The sequence below is a fragment of the Cydia pomonella genome, chromosome 19 (assembly GCF_033807575.1).
Source record: "Cydia pomonella isolate Wapato2018A chromosome 19, ilCydPomo1, whole genome shotgun sequence".
NCBI lineage: Eukaryota > Metazoa > Arthropoda > Insecta > Lepidoptera > Tortricidae > Cydia > Cydia pomonella.
In genome coordinates this window covers 12,267,632-12,293,430 of record NC_084721.1, presented here as the reverse complement: position 1 = coordinate 12,293,430, position 25,799 = coordinate 12,267,632, and the positions used below count along the sequence as shown (strand labels likewise).

Below are 25,799 nucleotides of genomic sequence, written 5' to 3'. Positions count from 1 at the left end.
ATGTATTTGAATGTAATCATGTACGAATTCTGACTATGCCTGACTAATTATTGACAATAACAATATACATAATGGATACATACAGATGATTACTATAACTAGCTTATATCTAAAATAGGCCCTTGAGGCATTGTACCAAGGATGCTGGCGGCATTTCCTCGTTGTATCGCAATACTGATACGTTGTGCGAGGAAGCCGCCAGCTCTTCGGTCACCAGTTACGTCAACCAGACGTTTCGCGATTTCTCCAAAAAACTTGTGCGCGCTGGGACCCCATGGACCTAGAGTTTCAACGCCAAAAGGTACAAAATGGTACTCTCTACCGAGGCTCTTATATTTATTACGTTTCAAAATTGCCTGACTTATATTACTACTCAGTAGGTACTGAGCCCAGGTGGGCGACCGAGCTTTGCTCGGTTATAACTATTTATTGTAATATGGTGGTGTATAGGTGATAATCTTAACTACATTTTTTTAGTAAATTAAACTTGTCTAAAACAATGAAAATCAAAAAAATATATATAAACTTGAACATATAAAAAAAAACAAAAGTTAGTCACCGGGCGAGATTCGAACCCGTAACACTCGTTTCTAGCCGTTCGCGTCTTAACCCGCTGGACCAGACGGACAGTGGACGAAATTGGCGACCATATTCTGCGTCGAAAGAAAAACGCATGAAAACTCGAAAACACGCGTTTTCCCAAACATAAAACTAATCTAGATCGATTGTATACCCCCAAAAACCCCTATATACCAAATTTCAGCGAAATCGTTAGAGCCGTTTCCGAGATCGTAACGTGAACCAGGATATCCTGAAGTAGGTATTCGACTGTAAGAAAAAACAGTCATATAGGTTACAATAGTCGAGAGAGCAGTAAAGTTATTTTTACCACACCAGCTCCTAAATGCTCTGTGTTTGGCTCGGCAGCTTTTGTTCAAAGCTCGTGCCTTGAAACTCGCAACGCCCAAGATTCCACATTTCGCACGCCACGCTCGTTGTTCTATTTTCGAATTTTTTGCTTGCTCGGGTATAAAATTAGTAGGAAGAGTTAAAAAACAACTTTTCTCCATTGTATAACAAACTATTGTTTAGTTGTCTTAGTTAAATTATATTTTTAGTTCAGTTAATTGTATAATATGAGCTGAATTGTTACCTTTTTGTGTTAAAGTATCATTGAATCAATTTTATCCCCTACAATTTTCCTTCCACGAGGCACTTCATCAAGCAAATCGTGTCGTCATCGAGCACTTTAATCTCATTACTTAGAGACAATTTGGCAATCACGAGTACAAATAACAAGGCTTTGTAAGCCAAGCCGTTGGGTAAGTCTATAAGGCAGCACTTAAATTGCTCGTCTTCGAAGTGCTTAAGGAACGGCAATTTTATTTTATTTCGCTTTATTTTTTAGATTAAGCCCCTATTAAGGCAAATACTCTTATTATGTGGGAGCTGGAGACTAGCACCAAATATGAATATTTTAGTTTTACTCATATATGAAGACGTTTCTAATATATTCTGACAATCGGTTAACGATATACTTTTCTGGACCGCACTACAGAATATAAATTATCTGGCAACTACTGGATGTGGTGCCGGATGTTTTCCGAAATTGCGAAAAGTTTCATATATAAATATTTTAGAACCATATCACATATTTGTATGAGAAACGAAATATTCCGTTTCCCAAACCTGTATTTTTTCTAGTGTAATGTTCCTGAAAATTTGACGACTGTAATCTAGTTTTACGGTTTACTATAAACATGTTTCGGAGAGCCTAGATCTCAATTTTCAATTACTACTAGTGCACGAGCAGCAGCAGCAGAGTTTTGAGCAGAAGCACTTAAGATAAAATAATGATGCTCATGAATCTCAGGTTTTTCCTTGGTTTATGGCCGACTATACCCGTCAGTAAAAAAACAGAATTTGGGAACCTATTCAAATGTCTATAGCGATAAAACATAACCATTATCCTGATTCAAATGCAAACCCGTAAACATAAAACCTATATCAGGAGATAAAAGGTGTTTTACTGCACTGCTTTTGTTCCGATCGGTAATAAAATTCTCGTCTTAAATAACCAGTATCTAATGATCCCCAAAGACTAATAAATGCTGTGGATTTCAAACTCGAAATACATTGGTTAGATTTTCCCTATATTGGAATAACAGCCTAGTACATTGAGATAAAGCGGAGGGTTTTCGCGTGTCAGTATTTACGCAGTGAATAATGCTTTTACGAATCACGTAACTGCGTTTATCTTGTATTGTTGTTTTTATTGTTGTTTTGCCTTATTAACATCATGTGGAATAAAGCGAGTGTTTACAAGTGGAAACGTGTATTGGAGAAGAGTAAAAAATTTCACTGTTGCCTCAATGATCAATTTTAAGTACTTGTGATCGCGACCGACCTCAAAGACGACCTGGACATGGGAAGGGAACAAAGAGCCCTGTCAGTCTGGGCGAATATGATCGCCCGCAGATTTACAAGTTGCTCTAATGAAGTGAAGAGGTGAGGTAAAGAGGCGTTTTGCACTTCCCTCTATACCTGCAATTTGCGGGCGCAGTATAGGCAACAGGCATATGGGGCTCTTAGGGTGCTGTACAATAATGCGTTCCGGGTGATGGGGCTGCTTCGTTTCTGTAGCGCCTCAGGCCGCGTAGCCAACGTGCATATCGTTCACGCTCCGTGGCGAACGAAACGCAACTGTCACAGTCGCACTAATATGGTGAGTGATAGAGAGTGATAGCTACGATACGCTACGGAGCGTGAACGATTGTAAAGTTGGCTATTACGCGGCCAGGGATGTTCGCGACGGCGCTCGTGGACTGTTTCTATACTACCATGCGTGCACGCGCAGTATCCCTGGTGCGCCGGGCGCGTGGTAGTCCCAACAGCATGTTGTTTTGTTTCAAAGTTCTCTGCACCTAATAACCCCTTAGTTTGTAAGTTCTACTAATAAAAATATGTTTCCATGGTAACACGAAATAAAAATATATTCAATCATTCGTCGGAAGCTGGTGTTGCTCGAGCTCGAAGCTTCAAACTCACAAACATTTGTTCAGCGACTTTTTAAAATAACTTGTCTTTTGATTTTTAGTATTACACTTTATTCTAAGACGCAATGCATTGCGAATTTTGTTATGTTTATAATGTGATAAGCAACGTCAATTACAATGATGATGGCGTACATTGAAGATAATATTTAATTTGTATGAAAAATAGAAAATCTAGATTTCATAATTTTTAAAAGTTATTGAACAAAAGTGTTATCGTTTGAGGAATACAATCTATGTTTTAATTATTTGCTCGTGTTACAGGCCCCAAACAGTGTAGTGTACCTAAAGCGACCGTCTCGCACTTAGGAGGGCCGATTAATATTTTGATGTCGAATTTTCTTTTCGTTGTTATTTTTTTAATATCTTAATTGCAATAACAGTAAATAGGTATAGGATTACTACATATAGCTAGCTTAAATCTAAAATAGGCCCTTGAGATATTGTACCTTTTTTCGTTAAATTTGGATAAAATTTAGCTGGTTTGAAGAATTCCTCATTCTGGGCGGGATAACTTTTATTTTTGATTTTGTCAAAACTTGTCCCAAAAAATATACGTAATTTTATGCTGAGTTACAAAAATACCTACCATACATTTTCGTAAATACGTGGAAGAATTTTTTTGCCTCCCCCGAGTCCCAGAATTATTAGTTTTGTTTTTGAATTTGGAATCTTGACTTCTTTGATAAAAGTTAATATTCAGTTTTGAAATATATTTAAGGTAAAATTGCGCTTGTATTGTACAGTACAGCGAGCTTTATGACTCCATCAAATTTTATCAAAATCTGCCAAAAAAAAATCGATAACATATTAAAATAGTTCCAGGAATAGGTCACTATAATAGGCGATAAAAGCGAGACCATGTTAGGCCTACCAAGAGTTGTGCCATTTTCCATTCTCCATTTAACTCTTCTCGGGCCAGAGGTGTAGGGTTCGTAAGCGCATTGTTATATGCTTACTTGAATAATAAACTATTTTTATCTCTTTATCTTTATCACTTTATCTTATCGTATCTTATGGAAAACATTCTCCAGTGAGAAGATTGCCTATAAGTACTAAACAGAGAACGTTCTCGAGAACAGCACAAGTCCACCCACTGGTGTGTTAGGGTTAAATCCAAAAATATTACCCTCGCTTATTTGTCAATAATTGGTAAAATGTAAATAGCTAAGTTGTATTTTGTATTCAAAATAAGTTCTCGGTACTTACTTCGAAGGCTGGCGGTATAATAATAAATGAGGCATTGACTAAAAATTAGGGTCCACATCAACCGCACCTTCTTAAAAAGAAAGTAGACGATCGCTTCTTAATATAAACAAATTTTCCTCTTTGCATATTAACAATAACGAAAATATTTTACACAATTTGATGTAAGTACCTATATTAACCACATTTATGCCCCTTTATTTGAGTTTATCGATTTTCTGAATTAGATAGTATCAGAGTTAGGACTTTTTGATTATTTGTTGGCAATTTTCTAGCTCCTAAGTCTTATAATAATTTAAAAATTCGAAAAAAGTTAAACGAAGGGATACTCTTACCTTAAGTATTCTTCTTTTGTTTTGTTTTCTCATGACGGGTGGATGACTGTAGACACACTCCGCTAACGTTCTCCAAGCCGCACTTGTCTTGATTTTGGGCGTATGCCGCTGGTGATATTCTATATTCTATAGAGCAACAAAAAAAATATAGCGAAGTGAATAGGCACCAAATAACGAGTAAAAGCTAACTCGACGCACGTAAAATACATCGAACTCCTATTTTTAGAATGTTACACTTGTTATTTTTATGGTTGGTTGGTGTGTACCCGGCGAACGAGTAATTGGTTTAAAAACTTTGAAATAGAGGCTTTTTCTTCATTAACTTTGATACAGAGCTCTTGTTTCATTTTTCTTTGCCTTTAATTTGTTATTCTTGTCGGTAAGTTTTTAGCTACCTGTTTATTTTATTATTTTTTTTTACATTTCTTTATAATTCTCAGTATTCTGGGAATACTGGCTTAATGGAATACACGGGCCAAAGCCAAGTGCACCCCATATTAGGTTTAGGATGAATTGATGAATGATGAACTAAGGTTACGATTTTGATGAGATACAGACGATGAAATGGGCAATGGTAAGTGTGTACTTACTGTGACTGTTTGCGTTTGTGAATTAGGGAGTTGTATATCGCTCTGTAAGAATTTTCTGACTATCCTACAAGTATTTAGAATTACAGCTTTCTGCATTACAAAATAAGAAGAAGGTGGCAGTGATAGAGTTTTTATAGAAGTATGTAGCTGTTGTGGGATGACACCTGTAGTAGACAAAACAATGGGTACTATGGTGACGTTATTTAATTTCCATATCCTGGCTATTTCATCTTTTAAATCGGTATATTTAGTAAGTTTTTCAGCTATTGTATTTTGCAAATTATGAGTGTTCGGGATTGCGATATCTATTAAAAGAGCTGTTTTGTTTATTTTGTCTACTACAGTGATGTCAGGTCTATTAAAGTGTGTGGTTCGGTCTGTTAAAATAGCTCTATCAAAATACATTTTGTGAGTGTGGTTTTCTAAAACATTTTCCGGAATATACTTGTAGTAAGGAACAGCTAGCTGAGGAACTAGGTTGTATTTGATCGCAAGTTTCTGGTGTACTATGTTGGCTACCTGGTCGTGCCTGTGCTTATAATCGGTCTGGACTATTGATCTGCATGCTCCGGTTATATGTTGGATGGTTTCTCCTGTACTATTACATTTCCTACATAAATCTGTTGTACTATTTTTCATAATGAACTTTTGGTAATTACGGGTCTCAATCACTTGATCCTGGATAGCCATCATAAAGCCCTCGGTCTCTGGGAAGAGCTCACCGTGATTCAGCCATGCGTTCGACGCCGCTTTGTCGACACTTGGTTGGCTTAAATCGTGGTGATGCCTTCCATGGAGGGATTTCACACTCCATTCGGCAATTTTAGTTTTGTTATCTGTAAGTTCTTCATGTTTTTGGGTGGCTCTGTCTCTTAAGTTTAAGGGTGTGAATTGCTGATCATTGTGTTCTATGGCATTGTGGATGGGAGAGGTAGCTGATTTTTGATGGAAGTATGCTCTGAGTGCTGTGATTTGCTTGTTGTGAAGATTCCTGATGTCAATAAGTCCCCTGCCACCTTCCTTCCTGGGGAGGGTTAGCCGCTGTACGCACGATCTGGGATGGTGCTTCCTGAATCTAGTCATGGTTGTGTTTATAGTGCGTTGGAGGTTTTTAAGATCTGATTTGCTCCATCTGATTATTCCAAAGGAATACGTTAGAATAGGTATTGCATAAGTATTTATTGCTTTGTTGGTGTTGCGTGAATTTAACTGCGTTTTCAGTATTGAATTAAGTCTGTGTTTGAACTGTGTTTTTAATTTACTTTGTGTTTCTTTGTTGTGGATTATCTGTGATTGTAAGTAACCTAAATATTTGTAGCCTGTTCTATCGTCTAGTGGATCTATGATTTCTCCGGTTTCTAACGTGTAACTGTGTCTGTAGCTTTTCCCCGCTTTCATACTGTTTACTTTGCATTTATCAATTCCAAATTGCATCTGAATGTCTCGGGAGAATCTTTCTGTTAAATTAGCCAATTGTTCAAGATTATTATTATATAATTATAGGCGAGCAGCTATTTAGCTGATGAGCCTATGTCACACAGTGTCCTGTATTATACAGTTCAAAGTTTGTAAAGTCGTATCACATCACTAAGTAACATCAGTCTAACTTATTGTTTAAAAGCCACTTGTCCAATCTGTTTTTAAAAACATTGACCGAGGGAGCAGTTACAACACTATCCGGTAAACGGTTCCAAGCCGCCACGACACGGTTGGACAAAGAATGATATGCAGCTTTAGTAGTAGTGGGAGTGCGAACTATTCTTAGGCTGTGACCTCGGGTCTCGCGGCTGATAGTTCTCTTGTTGCGTTAGTTACATATTTTATTTTTCCTGTAATCTTTATGACAATGTTATTATCATGTAAAAATTTCATAATTTTTCTTTGGTAAACTTCGGAGATAAAGGGGGGGGGGATGGTATTTTTTTAACATTTTCCTTCATACTCAATTTATTTCACTAAGAAAAAATAATAATAAAATGTTTTGTAATGTTCAATTCGAGCTCTTTCAAATGATATTCCATTTGACCTATTAACTAGACTTTGAAATTTTGCTCCCTTTTGGGCATTTTCATAATTAATAATAATAAAAAATTACACTTCCAATGTGTCTGGGTTAGCGTTGATCATCCAAATTTCAAATCGATAGCTTAAGTAGTTCTTGAGATATTGAGCAATGTGACAGACGGACGGATGGACGGACTGAGTCGCACCATAAGAGTTCCTTTTGTACCTTTTTGTACCTTTTACGGAACCCTAAAAAGGCAAACGTCTACTTGTATCGTATTTTCGATAATGTCCAGATCTAGAGAGGAAAATGAGGACTACGTTTGGAGAAGCGGTCGACCACTATCCTTCCAAAAATTCCAAAAGGAGGAGAAGGTTCTCAGTTCAGTTGTATTTTTAATTTCTTTAAAATCATTTATTTATTTGCAAGAATGTAGTGCACAAAACAAGTTCTTACAATATAAAAATGTCCACTACATTCTGCTTAGCAAAGCATGCAAAGCTCTTAAACTATGTAAACTTAACTAAATGCCAAATATTTTTATGTAAGGAGATAATATTATTACACCCATGTCTATTATCAGAATTCCAGGAAGAGTAAAGTAAGTAAAAAATAACGTAATAAGTTTTAATGTTGTTGCCTTAAAGCTCCGTCAAGTCTCTATCAATAAATAAAAAACCGGCCAAGAGCATGTCGGGCCATGCTCAGAGTAGGGTTCCGTAGTTACTCTTCCGTCACAATAAGCTAAACTGGAGCTTAAAGTATGGTAGATTGTTAACCAAGGGATGAACTGTGGGTGTACGTCTTTTTACTATGAAGGGGAAACTTTTTTCGATAACTCAAAAACAGCTTAACTGATCATATCTGCTATAGTTTTCATTTAATGTCCTTCTTAAGCTCTACTTCCAAGATTTTTTCATATTTTTTGGACCTATGGTTCAAAAGTTAGAGGGGGGGGGACACATTTTTTTTCTTTCGGAGCAATTATCTCAGAATATATTCACTTTATCAAGAAATGTTTGTTGAAGACCCCTATTAGTTTTGAAAGACCTTTCCAACGATATCCCACACTGTAGGGTTGAAGCAAAAAAAAATGTTCACCCCCACTTTACGTGTAGGGGAGGTACCCTAAAAAAAATAATTTAGATTTTATTGTACGACTTTGTCGGCTTTATTCATTTATATATCCATGCCAAATTTCAGCTTTCTAGTACTAACGACCACGGAGCAAAGCCTCGGACAGACAGACAGACAGACGGACATGGCGAAACTCTAAGAGTTCCTAGTTGACTACGGAACCCTACAAAAGGTTGCGCTAAAATAACTAATAAAGAAACAAATAAAAATAATAAGTAAATATTTCAAACGACGATATTTAATAAGTATCTTAAATTAAATACGCCTACGTTCCCATCTAATCGTTAATCATTATTTTGGAAATCTTACCCGCGAAGTCCTAAAACTAGGCAGCAACAAAATGGCCGCCCGTCATTGTGTGAATAACCAATGAGCAAACTCCAAAGCGTTTACGCCGTTAAATTATGCAAACGAAAGATAGCTAGCGCCCCTAGGGCTTTTCAAAACTGATTTTATCTGCAATATCATTTATCTCTAAACCGCACGCCTAGTTATATTTAGGTACTAGTTGTTAACAACGAGGTGAAAGTCAGTGAAAGGTTATTAAAACTTAATTTCAGAACCCCTAGTGTAAATTTATTCGATAGCGTAACGTGACGTACGCATTTGCGTTAAGTCTCATTTTGTATGGGATTTAGAAACAGCGCGCCAAGCGGGAGGTTATGGAAACTCAAAATCCCATACAAAATGAGACTTAACGCAAACGCGTACGTCACATTTCGCTGTCGAATAAATTTACACTAGGGGTTCAGATACAGAGGTGAGTTTACCAATTTAGATAGTTAATTACTTTATTGTGTATTTATTTAAATTTACGTTTAAAATCTTACAAATGAATGACGTGTATTAGTATACCCGTTTATTGGATAATGGATACCCGAGTCAGCATAAGATATTTTTTTTTTAATACTACGTCGGTGGCAAACAAGCATACGGCCCGCCTGATGGTAAGCAGTCTCCGTAGCCTATGTACGCCTGCACCTCCAGAGGAGTTACATGCGCGTTGCCGACCCTAACCCAGCCCCCCCCCCCCTCGTTGAGCTCTGGCAACCTTACTCACCGGCAGGAACACAACACTATGAGTAGCTATCCACTGGCTGTGCCCTACCACACAAAGCGAGTTGACATTGCCCATACCTCTCTTATGGACATAGTTTAAGGACGTACCCGGGTCCAAAAAATTAAATTTTATAAAAACATAAAAAGTAAATCTCCGTTTTACCCGCCTCCTTTGACGCTGCTCGCGGTCTGAGTAAATCGAGTTCTTTTCTCTTTTGCGTAAAGATCGCTTTTGACGTCTCGGGCAGAAAAACATTGTCCATAAGAAATGGAAAAGATTACAGAAATGGCACTCAGGATAATTCTTGATCGTAAGATTTCAGTGAAAAACTTTTTTCTTCTTTAAAGGTAGAAGGGCTTTTTTTAAGTTATGAAGGGATTTAAATTTCAAAATAAAATGTTAAAGTTGTGTAGGTAATGTAAATCGATAGAAATAAATAAAAAACCCCTACGAAATTACGCATTATGCCAAAAAAAAAAATATACCAAATTATTACATCATTCTGGAAAAGAGCCGATACTCTTCAAACTGCTAGATCGATTTCTATCAAACATAGCTAAGAACCACCGCAAGGAAACTCGCTTTCACGTCAAAAAAGTCCGTTGGAGAGCTACGATGCCATAGAGAGACAGGCAGACATTGGCATCAAACACATGACATATGACACCCCTTAGATGGTTGGCAGTCCCCAACTGAGCATTTCTCCAGGAACTTTTTGCCTTTCACAGCTAAACTGTGGAATGAACTGTTGTCTGCGGCATTTCCGGACCGATACGACCTTCAAACCTTCAAGAAAAGTGCGTACTCCCATCTTAAAGGCCGGCAACGCACTTACAACCCCTGTGGTGTTGCAGGTGTCCGTGGGTCCAATCGCTTACCATCAGGTGATCCGTCTGCTCGTTTGCCTCCTCTACCATAAAAAAGAAAATATATTTTAGGAGCATTGCCTTGTAAAGATGTTTGTGAACTTGACAGTACCTAAACCTTTTCAAAATTTCTATTGAAATTGTTTTTTCTTTAGATATCGTTTAAATGGATTTTACGCAAAATGATGTTTAGTATTATACTATATACAATCGGAAACGCTTAAATGAAGTTTTATAACCAAACAGATCCAGATTCAAGATTTCGTAGAAATTCTGAGTATTTCCCGTTTTCATAAACCGATAACTTTATAAATTGAGTTTTTTGTTAGTATTCCTATATGATCGCGGATCTGAAAGGCGAAAATGATTCTTGAATTCGACTTTTTGAAAGTTTGCTGGGACGTCGTTTAGGGCTCCTTTATCAACTTAAAATTTGTTTGGCAAAGTCGCGATATAGAAATGCTTTTCAGAATAAAAAAGAATAAATGTTTAGTGTACATATTATTTCTATAGGGAGCTGGGAGAGATCCGTTAAGTATATGATTGTCTAATTGGAGTTGGCATCTGACAATGATGGTAGATTTCAAGTATTACGGGACTAAATGCTTATAGTTCATGTTATCCACGATGACGCGCAGATTTATCAAATCTAACCAATAATAACATGACAATACCGGTGAAGGCACGCGACGTCGTGCATGATACGATCTATATTATTCTATATCATAGCCATCATAGGCTGTTTGCCTCTTGCCTCCTGTTTAATTAGATAATATATTTATTTCTTAAAAATAATCTTGCCTGTAACAAGCCCTATTCACAAGGAATGTTATGGAGAGTACCTCAAGAGTACCTACTGTAGATTTTTGTAAGGATATCCTATAACAAATGCATCACAGTTTGTTCCCATAATATGTTTCAGCAAAGGTTTCCGTCGCTCTTTCTGCTCGCAACTTCACGTTGGATAGTCCTCCGAATCGAACTGTTAATTAGAATGTAAGAAAAACTTATGTTTAATTGAACAATGCGCCAATAATCGAGCAATTGTATGCGTGTGCACGTGAGAGTTCTCAATACCTTGAAACATAAACAAACTTACACAAACATAACAAAAACCAATGCTTTTATCCATATTTTTAAAACAATTCATAGCATGATTCCCGAAAGTTACTTAAGAGTATCATTCTCAAGTAAAGATCAACGTAAACCATGTCATATTCGTCTATTAATAACTCTAATAAGTAGTATGTAAGTATCAACGTAAATATACGCACGCCGCCGGGTTCGAGACAAATTGCTTATCTTATTTGACAGGTCTGAACTTGACATCCGGGGAGGTTATTTTCTGTCAGTGGCCAGCAGCTATAATCTTATTTACCTAATGGAGTTTTCTTTGGGGAATACAAGTTTCGTACTTGATCCCTTATAAATAATATTTTGAAAAGCTCGATGCAAAGATTGCTTTCTTTGTCACGAGTTTCTCAAAATATAAAGTGGTTCACAAAGTTTTTGAGTGGGCGAGAAGTTTGAAACTTTGAATATACTGTAATCTTTGGTTTGAATTTCCGAACTTCACAATTATTCGGGTTTGACGTTTGAAGCGAGTGTCAATAAGGAAAAGTCATAATCTCTATTTGCGTTACCTTTAGAACGTCGTGATTATATGCTCTTTGGTTACCTTGTATTGTACTTAAGCAGTAATTTATTATTACACCTATGATATGCAGATTTTTGCTGTTTTTTCATTATTGATGTACGTATTTAACTTTATTTATTATCTAAATTCAAACTAATACAATCTTTACATACCTAACTATGTAATTTATCGTTCTACCTAGAAATAGTTTGATTCCACACATGTAGCGTACATAAATACAATTTAATATCCTATCCAATAAATGCGCACCCGATTTATCGTGGCAGATATATGTTCTTTTATAGGCTCATTTATAAAGCGTCTCGCGCTCACGAAAAGCCTAAACATTTTGCTTATTAAATATATATATCTTTCCCTTGGCATATATTTATATATAAAGATTCATAAACACGCCTGTAACAAAACGAATTTTGGTATATTATTCTTGCAACTCACCAAACGCTCGACTCGCTTGTCAAATTAGGTAACGAGTGAAAATTGATCTAAGATTGCTGTGTGTGAGGATGAAATGTAAGCATTTCCTTCAGAGGTGTCTCAGGTAGCTTAATAGTGCTAAAAACGATTAGAAGCGAAGCTTGAAATTGTGTACTATTATGAGCGGTGCGCGGATGCGTAGCGTGCGCCTTTGTAGTTAAATGGTCCGAGATAGAGTTAATGGCGCGAATCGCACATCCTACGCTAGCATCTTGGCATCACTCACTTGTTTTGTATTACTTAACAACATCGTCCTCTGCTAAGTTTTCGTCACTGCCATATATATGCATGCTATATGATTCGATAAAATAGGCTTGAAATGTCAAATACTTTTATAAACAGTGAATTATTGCAGAAATATTTAAATGTATGGAAAATCACAATTGAAACATTTTGATAGCCCTTGTGCACGGGTTATTTTAAACGTCAAACTTCTATGAAATCATAACGTTTACTTGACACTTGCACCGTCTGGGCTATATAAAATCGCTGCCAACTTATCTTGATCTGAGTCTAATCTCGGAAACGGATCTCTTCCTAAAAAGGCGCTTAATAGATGACACCCAATACAGACGGGATGTTCTTAATTTCCGCAAGCTACAGGAATAACACACCGGTTCTCGCAGAAGTCATGCGATAAAAGTAAACAGAGTTAACGTCAAAGTAAGTAAACCGTGTTTTTTCCTTCTGGTTCCTCCACACCCCTTCACGTTCCATTCGTTCCAACCATTTTAGACGCCCGGGAATAGGTGTGAATAGCTACATACATATATACTATATGCATGATACTGATGTCAATAAAGTTTTTTTTTTTAATTTTACTTAGATCGCTAATTGTTCATATCTTAAATTATTTTGAAGTGTCATAAAAATAACATCGTGTCACTTGCGTGTTATTACTAAACTGGTAAAAAAATACTTAACACAGTTTTTTTATTCATGTAATACAGCGAGGCATTGTAAAATTAACACTGATTATTACTATAAGTATTTTAAACCTTAGTTTCTTCTATCGTAGTTATTCTCAACATGTAGGAGAAAAAAAAAATACCAGAAAAATTACGATTCAAAATTATACTCAAAAGTACCATTTGGTAAATGTTTGTATGACGAGAAAATTCTTACTAGTGCTTTGCTGTCCTCATATTATATCGCAATACGTGGGCTGAAATTATAATCTACAACGTTTTTAGAGTTTTCTGGCACTATCATTAATACAATTTTGCGTAATCTTAGGGCCACTTGCCACCATCCCACTAACCCGGGGTTAAGCGGTTAAATCGTTAACCCAGTGTCAAATTATACTGGTAACCATGGTAACTCTAGGTTTAACCGGTTAACCCCGGGTTAGTGGAATGGTACAAGTGGGCCTTAAGAGCATAACTGTAACTTGTTTCAATTCAATTTACTTATATTTTCTGTTAACATATCCCTTTAGACATGCTGCCGCGCTCCCAAAGAAAAGACTAAACGGGCGCGGAGCGGGTCTAAATAGTCGCGCGTTTATGTCTTTTTTACTACATTTTGTCTACTGAGATACTTAGCAATTTTCAATTATTTAGGTTTTATAGTAAAAAAAGTATAATTTTAGATGACTCGTAGACAAAGTATTGTATACAATAGTGATATAATCAAGCTTTTCAATCTCGTAACTTTCTTAGGCACGCTACTCGACTGAAAAGCTCTCTATTATATCACGATTGTATAAAATACTGCTATGTATTTTATACGTACTTTGGATTTGGGCTGTTAAGTAAGGGTCGTTATTGTATTTATTATAATACACGTGTACCGCCACGGGAGCAGTTAACGAATGCACACGGTGATTATGTAAATACAGACCCGTATGTTAATGTAACCTTTGCCTTTGGAAGCCCTACTAACATTTATTGCGAGTAGGTACCTATATTGCGTTCTGGGATATTTTTGATATAACCATAAACTTATATGAGGCTTAGGTTTATTTGCAATGAAATCATTATGAAACACGTTTTTAGTTTAGGCGTAACTATTAGAAAGTACTTAATACCTATTGCAATGCATTGAGTACATAGTCGTCACCGTCACCTGTGACATTCGTGCCGTGAATTTTGAATACTTTGATATATTGTAAAGTGACATTATAATAAAGGATATGAAAGTTTGTTGATTAGGGTTTATACTAACTTTACTAGCCTAACTAACTATCCTCTAAATATGTGGTCGTATTGAAAATAAAATACACACTGTATATTCTCATACTGTATACTCCCATATTGCATTATTAATGTTGAGGAAATAATATTAATAAAGATTTGTCCTGTGGGGCTTGTTCGATTCGTCAAAGTGATCGGAACGTATTATCTTCATGGCAGCTTGGTTGAGTCAAATGAATAAGAGACGAGCAATTTCGTTAATAGCTATAATTAATTAACAATTCCTTTCACGCAACTGTGGCTTGAAGAGGAAACGTTATTACAGATCACCTTGAATGGCGTTAAATTTTACAGTTCGAAAGGAAATAAGTATTTTGTGTCAATATTGTTTAATATGTTCTCGATATTCTTAAATTCTCGTCTCATTTAAGACAATCTTTTGCATGTTATAAAACCTACATAATGTATTGAATAAATAAACATTTTCTAATTCCAAAGTACGCGTAAAGTACCTAACGGAAAATATTCTGACCTACCCCTAGTGTAAATTTGATCGACATCATAACGTGACGAACGCGTTTGCGTTAAGTCTCATTTTGTATAGGGTTTTGAGTTTCCAAAACGTCCCGCTTGGCGCGCTCTTTCTAAATCTAATACAAAATGAGACTAAACGCAAACGCGTACGTCACGTTTCGAAATCGAATTTATTTACACTAGGGGTACTGGATTGATGAGGGTGGTGTATGAATTATATACTCATAGACAAGATCTTTTTCACAACTGGCCGCGTAGCCAACGTTACAAACGTTCACGCTCCGTAGCGTATCATAGCTATCTCTCTCTATCACTCTTCCATATTAGTGCAACTGTGACAGTTGCGTTTCGTTCGCCACGGAGCGTGAACGATATATGCACGTTGGCTACGCGGCCTGATACAAATCTAGTGAAATCTTATGCCATTATATCCATTAGTTTAAGTTTTTTTAAATGCAATTTACCTAGCACGAAAAGCCATTTCACGCACCCTTTTCACGTCAGAGGAATTAAAAAATATTCAGTTAAATTGTATTAAGTATCCTAACTCTTAACCTTCAACAAAGTCATCCTTAAGAACCCATTTGAAGTTAATATCAAGCTCGAATGGGTTATAACTTTGTCATCAGTCGGTTCTGTCGCTCAAACCAATCAATGTTGTCAAGTTGCCACAACCTTGTACCTTGATTAAGGCCAAGATCTCTCTAATCTTGGCTTATTGATGTATGTAAAGGATAAGTTAATCGCGTCCCGTGAAATTACCATTTCAAAACTTGTAATGATTCCAAGTTGACGTAAATAAAAATAGCATAATAATAATAAATTAATTTATTTCGACCAACTTAGGATCATATTACATTTAACTTATTATATTAAAACGTAAGATTAAAGTATTATTTTATAATCTGTATTCCACTTCTGTGTTATGTGAGTAGGTACTAAGACTATCTTATTAGTGCCAACTCTACTCTAAGTAAGTCTAATTACTTTTTTTAAATACCACGTCGGTGGCAAACAAGCATACGGCCCGCCCGATGGTAAGCAGTCACCGTAGCCTATGGATGCCTGCAACTCCAGAGATATTACATGCGCCCTTTAAAAACCTTAACACTCCTTTTTTGAAGAACCCCATACTGTATACCCTCGGGAAAACCTCGGCAAAGGGAGCATTCACAGCCACACTTGTATTTATAACTGTGCGTTTTCTTACTGCCGCTAAAGTATTGAAGTATTTTAATAGATAATACGTAGGTATTTTTACACATGTTTGCATATTTATTTCCAATAGGTATTTAGTAATCATAATTGCTTAAAAGTAAATATTCATTATGCTTGGAAACTCTTCTTTTGTGGCATTTTTCATGTGCAAAAGTAAATATTGTTTGTTATTGTTATTCACATCTTTATCTAGACATGAGAATAGGTACAACTTTAGTTCTATATTGAATTAGAAACTTGTATAAAGTATGAATATTTAGTCTATTGTTCCTTTCTTCAAGTCGATTTTAGTTCTAAGTATTAAAATAACAATAGTAAAGAGTGGGTATCTAGTTAGAGCCAGGGTGGGTACAAGTACGTTTGTATTGCATATGTGTGTAATATAGGTATATTTATTAAACGAACATGTTTCGGTATTCAATTCATTGAGCATACGTGTAGTAAAATCATAATAAAATACAACTAAGATGTTTCAGTCAAGTTTATATTTTTAATCGACTTCAAATTTCCAAAACGAGGAGGTTTTTAGGTTAATAATTTAAGTGACATTTTAAACTGTTTTCTGTACTCATTTTATTTCCTTTGAATTATGATATTCCTAATATTATACCTGCTTTTTGCATGGTTTATATCCCTATAGGTCAGGTTCCTACCTGGGGCCACTTGGCATATGTAAATTTGAATTTTACTTTATCTCTTGAAAGTCACAGAAAAAATTGGATCCCATGACAGGACACAGAAATATATCAAGTTATGCTGTTTTACTTTTACAATAAGACTTATTGTCTTTCTTATTTTATTCAAATGGGAAATAATGCGCCCAAACACAAAGGTTGCTACGGAAACTGTAATAAACAGCTCAAGAAACCGCACTATCGGGTTACTGGATTGAGTGCCATCGAGTACGTTCACGATTGCGGAAACTCAAATGTCAAAGAGCACCGTAATAGCTCTTGCGTTTAAGAGGAAAGTACAATGGAGCGCGTTTAACTTTATAGCAGTATTCAAAGATATCAACTGAGTAGTTTTGTATATAAAATATTGCACATAGTTCTTTACGGGGTTTTCACAATAGGAAAACTTACATTAACTTTAGCATCTGACATCAACCCGATATTTTAATCAAATCATGTTAGATAGCTGTCATTCGCGCGTTCATTTTGCTCAGACTTGTCCATACAAGTATTAGTGCGAGCGAGACGCCCGCGCGAATGACACCTAACTGATATGATTCCAATATCATTCAAATATTGGTTTGATGTCAGGTCGAATTGGCCTGTTTTTCTACACCCGCATTAGTAAACTTTTAACTATGGCTTTCAAGTTAGATTTGTCCGTCTATTTACTATACTTAAAGTTTTTATTTAGAAATTAAAATAAGAGCAGTGATGTTTAATGATCCACATTAATTAGGGCGTTACTTGTAATGTAATATCAAATATATAAATATATCCGTATAAGATAAATAACGTCTAAGAAAAGAAATATGCCCCGAAAAATTAAGAAAAAAATTGAGTAGATGGCGATATACCTTTGGCCTATACTCGAGTAGATGGCGACACTGTTTGATATTTAACATATATCAGTGAAAGAACATGGGTCAAATAGCCATGTCATTCTCAGAGTTTTAGTCCTGTATTGAACGAAAATAACGGGAACCATTTCTATCTACGACACAGGATATTGTAGGCTTAGTGAAGATAAATCTTAGTAAGGTAGCCATCAGGCTCGGATATATTAAAATATAAATAAAAAAACTTACGTGATTTCGGCCTACCGCGCACCCAGATACCTACCTAGAGATAAGAGCTAGAAATAGGTACTTAGTTTTGGCCCACGCACCTATTTGATATCAATTGTACCAAGTTAAGAGGAGAATAGTACGATACTTCTATTTCTTACAATTTGGTAATCAGAAGTGTGAATTGTGTGAAAAATATTGTCTCCACTCTAGGTTACGTTTCAAACAATGCAAAAGTGCAAAATTTATGAAGCCGTTTTTGGATTGTACTATTTTCACTAAAGGTGGAAATATTTTCTCACATTTATTATACTTTCGGTCTGATTCGAACTATAAGATACCTCAAAAATTTCCTAAAAATAAGATATGGATTGAATATGTCAGTGTATTTATTTATATCGTATCTTTAGCAAATGTTTGACGTATCTTAAAGTTCGAATCCGGCCGTTTTATCATCTATTAATTAACGCTTGAAGTGTACAAGCGTAGGCCCTACGCGCGCTGCGTAGCAGTCCAAGTTTGTAGCAGTCGTAGCAAGTCACACACATAGCAAAATTAAATCTCGGCTCGATGTGTGGTGTTTATGTTTGAATAACGTCAACGTCATTTTTGACGTTGACATATTCAATCCATATCGTATTTTTAGGAAATTTTTGACGTATCTTAAAGTTCGAATCGGGCCGTCAAGTTCATTAAAAGTCACATGAATCCGCCGTCAAAAAACCGCTTCCATACAATCTATGTTACGGTCTCAATTAAAAACAATACATTACACTTGTATAAAAATAAATTACATGAAACTTGGCGCAATTCAGCAGGTCGTCTAAGGGCAACTTGCACCATCCCACAAACCCAGGGTTAATCGGTTAAACCGTTAACCCAGTGTCAAATTGTACAGGTAACTATGGTTACTCAATGTTTAACCGGTTAACCACTGGCATTATTTTGTGACCCATCTTATTACAATGGTGTCAGATCCATGTTAGATTAGTATCACAGTATATTGTTGGAGTTGGCCTCTTATATGTTAGCCTATGCTACTAAGGGTCATTTGCTCCATTCCACTAATCCGGAGTTAACCGGATAGACCATTAACCCAGTGTGAAATTGTATTGGTAACCATGGTAACCCCAGGTTTAACCGATTAACCCCGGGTTAGTAGAATGGTGCAAGTGGAGCTAAGCCATTTTTCATCTAAAGATAAATTAAACTTCTCCACCTGTAAAGCGAGTATCGGCAGGCTATAACAATAAACGTTGACGTGGACTTTATTACCAGGCGATAAAGTCTGTTTTCATTAGCGCCGCCGTGATGAGTACGGCGCTATAAATCGGAGCAAATTGCTGCAGTATATTGAAGCTGGCAGTTGATACCTGCTTGGATAACGATCTAGAAAAATATTCTAAAGTCTAGGTAAAAACGTGCCCCCGCGACTGACTGCATCGAACAGCTGCCATGTTTGGCAGTAGCTGTATTGAACATCAACTTTTGACAGCTGAAGTGTGTGTGAACCCCATAATTTAAAGCACAGTATACTAGCAAAGAGAAATGGGTATAGAGGTAAATTGTCAAAGTAAAATTTGTAGTCAACTAAGATTACTGCCATCTTTCGACACAGGACTAAAACTCTAGGTCTTTCAAAACGAATAAGGGTGTCCAAAAATCCCTCTAACTTTTGAACCGTATGTCCAAAAATTTGAAAACAAAATCGCAAAACAAAAGCTCGATCTTTTTAAATACAAATTCAAGGTGTTAAAAAACCATGTCCACCCACTCACGGCTATAACCGATATAGCACGTCACAATATAATTAAAGGAAAGGTAAAATATTATTTACGAAGCTGGGGGCATGTTTGGAAATCAGGATTAATGAATGCCGACCTTTTTTGATAAACCTTAACCTAATATCTACCTACACCTACATATAAATGTATTTATTATTTTTAAATGAGTTTGCAAACGAACCCATAAAATGGAACGATGAGCAAAATAAAACAAGATAAAAATACTTCAGATTGTTAAATTAGATCAATGTATTACGTTTTAATAATATCTTTCTGAGGGATATTTACAAAACTGACGAGCTTGATGAATGTCGAGAGCCTGCCAGCATTTTTACGTCGCTATTTGCCCCGGGGCTTAGCCAAGATGACAGTAGTACAGTCAGCATCAAAAGTAGCGGATCAAACAAGGTTTCAAAAGTATTCACATTCTGAAACAGCTTAACAAAATGTGGTGGTTCTATATGTAAAACAATTAAGACGGTAAAAGATATACTTTTGAATGTAAATTTCAGAGATTTATCTATATTTGGAAAAGTTATCCGGAATATCAGATACTTTTGGCGCTTTGTTTCATCCGCTACTATTGATGCTAACTGTACATCGATAAACGCCAAAGGAAAGAAAAAATTTTTTTTCGGTATGACAGATGTGTAAGGATCAAAGAAAATATGAAATGGAGGTGGATTGTCATAGAAAACTTTGTAGCCACAGTAAATTTATTGCCATCTTTCGACATATGGTTACAACTTTTAGAATGCCATTTGACTTTGATCCTTATCCTTTCACTGATGAGTGTTTAATTTGTTAAATATCAAAAACTGGCGCCATCTAATTGATCAAAGGCCAAAGGTATGGCGGCATCGTTTCGAGCGATAGCGTCACAACCGTTGGGTTATGTCCGGTAAGATGGCGCCACTTTTTGATATTTAACAAATTTAACACATATCAGTGAAAGAATAAGGATCAAAGTCAAATGGCGTTCTAAAAGTTTTAATCATTTGTCTAAAGATGGCAGTAAATTTACTGTGGCTATCAAATTTTCGTTGAGAATCCGCCTCTATTTCAAATTCTCTTTGGTAAGGATAAACCTTGGGAATAGCGTGTGGGGTTCAATACAAACAACGTCATGATTTTAACAATATGCTTAACTGTATATTAGGAATAATTAACATAAAACTCCCTTTTTAGGGTTCCGTAGCCAAATGGCAAAAAACGTAACCCTTATAGATTCGTCATGTCCGTCTGTCTGTCCGATTATGTCACAGCCACTTTTTCTCAACCGCTACTCAGTTTACATTCCAATCGAAAGCCTTCATTTTCTACCCTCTATTTTTGATGATGTTCAAATGGCCGTTGCGATACTCTCAGATCGAGTCAAATCAATGACTTTAATGATACGAAACCTTTTTAATTGATTTGTTTTACATTCTTTTATTAATAATTCTAAATGTAAAAAGGGGGACGGTTTAAAACATAACAATATAGGTAAAAAACTTAAGTAAGTTACCTGTTGTATGTAGTTGTGACGTGTTCGAATAGACAATACATGTTTAAAAGACACACACAAACAAAACAAATGTCTATTCGAACACGTCACAACTACATACAACAGGTGACTTACTTAAGTTTTTTACCTATAACAATTTTAAAGCCTAAATTGCCGCCCCCGTTGATATTTTGACGAATCGTTTTTTTCAATCAGGAAGAAGAGAAAGAGATAAATATAAAATACCCAACGGATATCGCATTTTTTCTGATAACTTATTATTATTTATATTTATTCAGATGAAATTCTTAATGCTCCATTTTGCCTACAGCTTTAATAAAATCGTCTTGTGGATTAGGTAATTTGTACTGGTATTTTGGCTTTACGCGTTTAGCAATTTTATTGAAAAAAGCCTGCCTGTCTGCCTGTGTACGTTTAAATCGTAGGGACCTAAGCCCTCACGTGAATGCCCTCAATGAACTGGGGCCTAATGCATAAAAAATTATAAAATTAGCAGATCCAGATTTATGTCATTAGGCATCCCACTCGCACGTACTTACGTGCCTAGTATTTATTTATTCGATGGTATATGTATAGATCGAGCGACGTAATTGATTATTTACCTAAACTTTTGCTTTCGTGTTTATACACACACAGGTTCCTAATTACTTATAGGGAGCGTGCATGAACTGTAGGAGGCAGCACAGAAGCCGTCAGATTTTTGGCGCGAGGCGTAAATGTGATGTTTACTGTTCCGATGTAGCCCACAAGATGGCAGAACCTACTATGCAGAAGAAAACACGTGACGTGTGAATGTACATGTTTATTGTTTTGATTCAGGCCAAAGATGGCAGATCCTCCAACGCGCACGGTCCCTATAATATAGCGTTATTCGTAAACGCCTGTTAAGTCTAACAACTCTAACAAGCCCGTGATAATAGTTTGTTCCAAGGCCCACACGTTGTCTGTTCTAAATACAAATTTTAATACTCAAACCGTAGCCATTTTGTGTTGTTTAACAGTCCAGACGCGGTTTATTTATTTAGTATAAATTTTATTTTGACACTTGGAGAGATTTTACACCTCCAAATTTTATTAGTATTAGTACTCTGACATTGGGGACCTTTTACATCTCCAGATTTAATGTGTTTTTAACCATAGAGACTATACATCTCTATTGTATTGTAGTAATTATTTATTTTAAGATTATTATAATGTAATGTTTACCCAGGTATTGGTTGGTGTATTTAAAAATGTTGTTATGTATTTTTCATGTCACTATATGATGTTACTATAAATGTTGTATTGACTTGTAAAAGAGCCCTTGAGGCCTACTAGCAGAATAAATTTTTGAATTTTGATATTTTTGAATTTTGTTACACTGCTTTTCATGTGTGCGTAAAAATGTGTAGGTACCTATGTGTAGGGGTTTTTAGGGATGTGGACTGGTCGATTTTAATCATGTTATATATCGATTAGCGCTACACAGCTTCGATATCTTCACTAAAATTAAATATCCTAAATATACTAATAGATAATAAATATTTTATGATATAATATAAAATAACTCATTCCTGCGGAAACATATTTTAGTAGTATTGTAATTAAAACTTCGAACTTTCCCTTCGTTTCAACCTGTATCGGCCATGATACCGCCGCTGGTTTCATAAACACATTGTTAATCGTACATAAAAACCAAATGGTTACGGTGACAGCTGGCTTTCGCTTCATCTAATGATTCTCATATATCTATAGTTTGTCCTTATCCATCATTTTGACGTTTATAAAACAAACCGCATCATTTTGACGTTGTAAGTATGGAAGGTGGAGGTAAGGAATACAATCTCCATGTATCCACATGGAGATTGTATTCCTTACCTCCACCTTCCATAGTTGTAAGGCAAGCCTTGTAACGCAGTGTAACGTGTGGCATGATTCATAAGCGCACGCACTTGCAATACTGAAACCGTAAGAAACTAATCACAGTGCGTTTTAAGCCTTAGTCAAGAGACAAATCGCTCACGGTTGAGAGTATTCCCCACCCTAAAGAAAATATTGAGTAATATCGGTTTTCTGTTCGTCGATGTATTTATTGCAATTCAAAGACTACTCTTATACAAACCAAAACGTCTGAATGTTTTACCTGGAAAATATTAATTGTAAAAAATAATATAAGCCACTTTTAAAAGCGAGCTCCCAACGTTATAGGAAAAAATCTCAATTTTTCTGGAAAAATCCGTATCGTTATTTATCGTGTTCAAGGTAGTGTTTTCTCACAATAATGTTGAGGATAAATTCAATGTTCCCTTTCTGGGAACATTGCCATAACCGAATAAAAGTATGAAATTTTTTCCGGTATTACGTCATACCGTTTTATGTCAGTTAGGTTTCGATAGCGAAATATAACGGTACCGTTCGCTTTGTCTTTGACCCGCTTGCTGCAAGCACATAATCCTGTGTAAACAAATCTCCCAAGTATTCAAGTTTTTTTTTAATGTAAATTGGTACCCAAAGGTGGTCCGGAAGAGATCGCTCTTTAGCGATAAGACCGCCGATTGTACCTAGGTGTGTAATAAAAAGTATTATATTATACACTTTTCGCGTCAGAAATTTATACGCGTCGTTCATCAGGTGGCACTATCTAACAACAGAGCTAGTTTTGCGTAAAAGTGTATCCAACTTCTAAATTCCTTGCTCCGGAAATGGTGCGCGCTGGAAAACTCGTTCAAAGTATTTAATTAAACTTGTACGAGTGACTTTCGCGCTGTTTCAGTGAAGGTATAACATATAGGTAATCGTATGTAGGAAAGAAGGTGTCATGACATTACACAAACTACAACAAACTAGACTTCTGTAAAGAGGGAACGCCTAGCTGGTGGAAGATAAACACTCGTTGTAGTTTTCCGGCTTTATGTTTTTTTTTTATATCATTCAGCTAGATTATAAAATCAACTACCCTTAATGATTGCCATCCCCGAATGCTCGCCTGCAGATCTTTATTCCTCTAGCAAGACGATAGTTCTGAATTCAAATATATAATTGTTGCCAGTTAACTAGCAAAAGACTGTGGAGATTTCAAACCTTCACAGTACACTATATTCTGAAAACTCCCTTATACACAATCAGTTTTGTTTCATTGCGGTGTAAGAGTCATCTTTAAAACAAATAGTTCGGCTGCGGTACACTTATAAGTGTATGCTGCCCGGATAAAGTTGCCCTGGATACCTGGGAACTAAAGTAATATTCCTGTTTTCGCGGGAATAAATTACACACTACCTAGTTCAAATTAGTTTTTTATTAGAATATATGTCATTAAAGGTTAAAGTACCTAGTTACTAAATATGTATGCGTGTATATTTTGTACAAGTTATCGTATACTCGTTATTAATCCGTGTAGGTATCTGATAATACATATATAAGTTTATATAAAACCCGTTATGGTGCTTCTAGACTGGTAGTTATAATTATAGGTATAACGTTAAACAAAGATAACGTTATTGGGTCTTACACAGAATTAAATTCAAAAGTTGTCACTCCTGTGAAAAAGAAGGTGTGGACAACAGTTAAAAACTTGTGTACTTTTTATTGTAGGTTAATAGAATAGGCAAAAGGCCTTTAATCAAATCAAATATCATTTATTTTCGGGCACGTTATACCCGATAGTACATTAAGATTAAAGAAAAATTGCTCATGTCATATGAAATTGCACGGAGTTACATGAATAACTGCCAGTGTGGATGCTCTATATAGAATTCCTACTTAAATGGTCGAAAAACATCATTTTATTTTAACGATAACGTGACTTGGTCATGTCTCAAACTTAAAAAATAGTAAAACATACCTAACTCACCCAGATATATTCAGCGTCCTTGCAGCTCTGATTTGTTTTTAATTACAAGCCATACAAAGTGTCAGGGCAATATACTTAATTAAAATTACATTATTACCTATTATCGGGTATTCAGAACAGCGTATTACAAAATTATACCTTACCCCAAATAACTTTGTGAAGACTTTTCAAAAGCGGAATGTGTCTGAAGTTCTAAACATAATTTGCTTTATCCCGAGTTAAGAACAATGCCTGAGTTTTTGCGGTTTTATTTCGCTTTACAATAGCCCTTTTGTGTCACTTTGGGTTCACAATTCGTTTCATGAAAATTCAGGAGATGCCGCTGTCCGGCAACTGTTTTATTAAAGAGGAGATTTTCTAGCAGAAGTAGTCAGTGGAAAAAAATTTGTGTGGAGCATATTATTTAAAATGGCCGCATTATCTTTAATATGATGCCTAAAGGATAATAAAATGTTAGTTTTATACCATGTCATCAGCTTACAAGTAAAAGATAATTAAATGTGCCGTGCCATCCATTTATTCTTCCCCAACTACGGATATTTATGTCGTATGTTTCACCTTATGGTCAGAATTTCTGGGTGCCTAGCCAACATGCCAATCGTTTCCGCTGTAGGGAACGAAACCCTAATGTCCCTCTGTCACACTAATATTGAAGAGTGATAGATAGG

The 25,799-nt window shown here is 35.9% G+C and overlaps 1 protein-coding gene across 1 annotated transcript in view; it reads left to right on the top strand.

Moving 5' to 3' along the window:
• Window positions 1-25,799, top strand: part of LOC133528444 (neuroendocrine convertase 2) — a 140,515-nt gene that overhangs the window by 41,543 nt on the left and 73,173 nt on the right. The window lies entirely within an intron of this gene.